The sequence below is a fragment of the Tinamus guttatus genome, unplaced genomic scaffold, assembly GCF_059628265.1.
Source record: "Tinamus guttatus ecotype Peru unplaced genomic scaffold, ASM5962826v1 Tinamus_guttatus_pri_ptg000646l, whole genome shotgun sequence".
NCBI classification, from domain to species: Eukaryota; Metazoa; Chordata; class Aves; order Tinamiformes; family Tinamidae; genus Tinamus; species Tinamus guttatus.
In genome coordinates, this window is record NW_028289180.1 from 14858 (window position 1) to 20014 (window position 5157).

Below are 5157 nucleotides of genomic sequence, written 5' to 3' on the forward strand. Positions count from 1 at the left end.
TTTCTTTGAAAATGGAAAAATGATTAGTATAACCTGGCTTTTTCTTATGTAATAGGCCTACTGGCTGTGAGTAACCAAAATAAGAGGGGGGGCCTGGAACCTGCTGTACATTTCCCAGAAAAACTTTTATTATATAGCTACACCTTTTCAAGCATATGGAAGGCACAGATGCTCTGTGAGCAAAATTTGGCCTGCAGTTCCTTTATCCTGGTGAGGATGGATGAATTGGAGAAAGTCCAGCCAAATACTCAGAGCCCAAACTGAATTTGTGAGGCTGGCAATAAGCAGGAAAGGTAAGCTGAATATACTTGATCTAGAGTTACCAAGAAAGTGAGCCCTGCTGTTCATTTATACATAAACTTTGTAGAACGCAGCTGCACCGCCTAAGAAAATGGGAAATTGCAGCAGAGGTGGAAGATTCTCTTTTTTTTTTTTTCTAAATTCTTCCCACCTTAAAGCTTTTGTCTTCAACAGGAGATATTGCTGTTATTGTGCTGAATATGAATGAATGCTTAAACATAAGTGACCCTATTGAAAAAAGGTTGCAGATTCCACTGCAAGAAAATTCTCTTGTGTTCCTTTCCAGCAGTTGCTTATATCTGATCAGCTACACTACTGCATTTAAACCTAGAAAGTGATTAGATAGAGGAATGGGAACACAAGGTTGGAAAAATCTTAGCAGGATTATTATATTAAGAATTGGAGACAGCTCTTTCAGTATATCCTAATAAAGCACAGCAAGTAACTGCCTCAGAACAACCAAAGCATAGGAGATGGGCATCTTGCATATCTAAGATATAGCCTGCACATTTCCCATATGTTGAGGACAACTAGAAAAGTTAAGGAAGTATTCAATGGTACATCGAAGATTTTATCCTAAACATCTTGATAAAAGAAGATGGCTTGGAAACTGAAGCACCCTCCTAGGTCACTGGTTTAGGCCTATACCTATGTAGCAGTAGGTACAACATTTCCTTACATGACTGTATATGTAATCTGATGAATCTGCAATTCAGTGCAATCATATGGGAAAGGAAGTCGAGTTAATGCTTTTATTCCTACAGTTGTACAACTCAGGGGGGGGATCAGATCTTACTTTCTTTATCCAAATCTAGTGGTCTTCCATATTTAGGCACCCTGCCTGTGCTTCAGTCGCATGAGGTCTACCGGCCCTGCTCCCTGCTCCCTTCAGGAGCCTGGGATTAAAATAAGGACATGAATAATCTTTGAAACTACCCAGCATTTTGCTTATTCATTCTAAAATTCAAAGTCAAGAATTGTCCTAGGGAAGCTTATATAAGCTTTTATTTATAAAAATCTGAAGCTTTCTTTACAAACCTTGTGAGTTCTCTTCAACCCCATTACTTCAGGCACTGGTATGGAGAAGTCAATCTGCTGCTTTCAGTTTCTGTGCCTCTAAATCAGCATCTCCTCTGGGAAGCTGCTGACAAGCCGCTTGCCTTTTCCTTCACCCTTTTTTCTTTACCACACTAAGAATTTCATAGTATAGTTGCAGCAAAGAGAAGAGTTCAACTATACCTCTCAGCTGATCAGATAGCAAGCTGCTCTGAAAGAGGCAGCCTGCCCTGGCTGTGCTCACTTCTGAGTACTTGTGCAGATGCTGATGCCCAACTGACCCCAGCAAACCAGTGCAGAAAGTCACAAAGATAGAAGTGAAACCTGCTTTGAAAGTAAAGGAACAACTCTGATGCAGAGAAAGGGAGAGAAAAAGGGAGGGAGAGAGAGCACACAATGTTTTCAGCAGCAGCTGACTTTTATATCACACTGGGTAAATTGTGAAAATGCACTTTGAAATGACTTCCTCGTGATGAGTTTAAACTATTGAAAGGGATTGTTCTTTCTCCTCCCCTCCATCACACCAGCTGGATGTTTCTGCTACCTAAGTAGCACCAGTACTAACATTCATTTATCTATCCAGAAACTGATCCCATTGAAAACTAACCCAAACCTCCATCAGAAAAGAAGTTTCAGTGGATTCACTTGGATGGACAAGCATCAATGAGAATCACATCAAAGGATACTTCTGTGGTTACTGATGCAATTTTAAATGGCCTAAGTAATCATGAAATTTCTGGCCGAGAATAATAAACTCACCTGAGCTCCCACAGAGAATGTATCCATCCCCTCGCTTTTCCCATGTTTTTTGTTTGTTTGGTTGTTATTTATTTATTTATTTATGGTATTCCTTTATTTGAATTGCTCTTTGCTCTTATTAAACACCCGGTAATTTCTCTCATTGTTCCCTCCCCTTCCACAGGCTCCTCTGAGTTAACCCTTTGAAGTCAGACAGGAAGAGATGGGTAACTTGACAGGCATCTGGAATTAATAAACTAACATGTGCCCAGTGGTTACACTCCACAGCAGATGAAGATACTGATGAGTCTTTTTCTGCAATTGCAAGATGCAGAACCATATGAAAGAGTGAGAGACCCAATGGGATTTTGGAGGTGGGCAAGTCTTGGAGGTGAGGCTTATCTGTGTCTTTAAGCCAGTTCCAAGCTAGTGTGAGATTCAGAATTGCTCTTCACACCTAGGTAGAGCTCATGTGATAAACTATGTCCAAAAGTAAAATTTAGTTGTAGGCTGACAGAAGATCAGAGAGAAGAAAACTGCTCACTTAAATTAGCGGAGGTATGGTAATGGGGTAAGACAGGGTGCATGGAGACAGGCTTGTGGACAACTACATATGCTTCATTCAATAACAAGGGAAAATGTAGCCAGAGAGGCAGACACACTGAGGGAAAAGCTTGGGGGAGCCAAGACTGGCATTAGTTGTTTGTAACCTTGAGCAATATCACATTCTTCTATTCAGTTTGCCAGAGTTCCTGCTGTCTTGCAGTCTAAAACTCTTCTCCTTAATTTCTCTCAGATTGAATTTCCCTTATTTCTTGTTTGGATGATTCAAAACAATCTGTTGTTTCTTTCAAACTAACTGCTATACAAAAAGAAAGGAAAAGAAAGAAAGAAAAAAAACAGAAATCTATTCCAATACAGAGATTTTCAGCAAGTAGTGCTCATATATCTAAAAAATATATAAAGAAGCAACAGTCTGATTGAGAATGGTATCCCAATTCCTCTCTAGCAACCTGTCAGGGAAAGATTGCTATACTGCGGCTCAGGGAGAGAAGTAAGAAAATGGGGAAAATGTGAGGAAAACAGTGCCTGTTAAAATTAAACGTATGTGGAGCATAGCCTACAGTCCTTAAAGCACAGTCTAAGAAAAGAATGCAAGCTGTAAAGTCAACATCACTTGCCTCTTTTATATCACAGGCTTTTCCCAGATTAAATAGCAGTGAATCTGCATAGGATCAGAAGTAGCCAGTTTGACATCTGTGCCATATCAGTGCCTCCATCTCCAGAACATGTCAAGGAGCCTGGGCAAGACTGTTGGGGACACTGTCTTCTCAGTAGCTCAAACTGCTTTATGAGTTTACTGGATAGGATTAAAGACAAAATGGCTATTATTTTAGCAAATGGACATAGAAAAGTTGCAACTAAAATATTAGGGTCTGTTTTTCCCATGCACTGACTTTTTTTTTTTTAATCCCAGTTTAGGAGTGACAAAGTGTAATCCTTTTCTTGAAAATCAAGAGAAGCATTGTGATCCTCAGCGTTGGTCTGCAAATGCATAGTACAGACCAAAAGAGACTATGCAATGTATTTTGCCAAAGCAGATTCACGTTATTGGAAGAGTGAACATTACAGTCAGGCCAAGACTTTCTGAGAAATGGTATTTTTACTAAAACTTGTAGAGATTTTTTTTCTTAAAATTATAAACTCCTGTTCAAGTAAGATTTTTTGGGGTTCAGTCATCAAGGGACTTGCCTGCTGACTTCTAGGAAAAGAGGGGTTGGTATGTTTTATGAAAAGAATTATTACTAAGCATCCTTCTGTCCTCTTTTGATCAGGTCCATTTTAAATGCCTCCTGCAACCCAGTTGTGTTCCTGCTTTCCCCTAAGAAAATAATTGTCCATGCTAGTCAAACAAAAACTTGTAAAAATGTTTTTCTCCATCATGAAGATGATGAGACTTGCAACAAATGTTACTTCTAGGGAGATAAAAGCATTTAGTCCAGGTTCACTTGCCTGCCGGACTAATTTTCTTTGGGCATGGAATTCCAGTCATGAATTGGAGATCAAACCTCAAAACCCCTGGACTAGCACTCTGCTGAGCTTTCATGAGGCAAGTACAGGTGGACTTCCCTTCTTTTTAAGTGCTGTTTGCATGAGCAATTTGGCAAGCCAAAAGCTCTTTTTGCAGGTACATGTTCTTGTTTGGCTTCAGTGTTTCTTCTCCAGTTTGTGGGTATTGTGCATGATTGGAGGTCTTTGAAAAACTCGATACTGTAGTGTTTGGACTCAAAAGCAATTTTACAGGGAACAGGATTTCTCTTGTTTTGTCTCTTTCCACGAATGAGAGGGTACAAACTAAGAGCTTGGGAGGTACAATGGGTGGAATAGGGGATGAATTCCTGACGCATGTTTAAAAGTAGTTTGAGTCTTCAAATGTTGCATTTTCAATGTTTGAAACTGCTTTAACATCGAAGTGTGGGACAGTGGTATTTGCTGCTGTACAATTTAAAGAGCCTCTTCCTCATTTGTGCACATTTTCTGTTGGAAGTTGTTTGGTGGTGATTATTTGCATCCTTTCAAACTAGTGTTTACAAAGCTGAATTAATGTTTGGGGGGAAAGTACTTAATGGAAGTAAAATAGAAAGAGAAAGGGGCTCAGTGTTGTAAGCTTTCATTCCTGCCTTGTCCTACATGAGCCCTTAATAACTAAAATGAGTCTGATTTGCCTTTGGTCTTCCAGCTCCAAAACATGTTTGCCTGAAAATTTTTGTTGGATATTCTTCGCATGTTTTAATAATGTGACTTATGAGATAACACTTCTACAAAGTTATATATAAATAGACACACACACACAGACATACATGTACACACACTACATATAGACTTAGGAAATTATATGACACTATACACCTCCATGCCTGTATGTGGCAGCAACTACAGTAAAGAAGGGGAGGTAGTTCAAAATAGCATGTACAGTCCTTTATGGAGTTGTTATTAAACAGAATATGGTCTTGCCATCCTGGCTGGTGGAAGTGTTTTATTTCTGTGGGACTGGATCCAGGG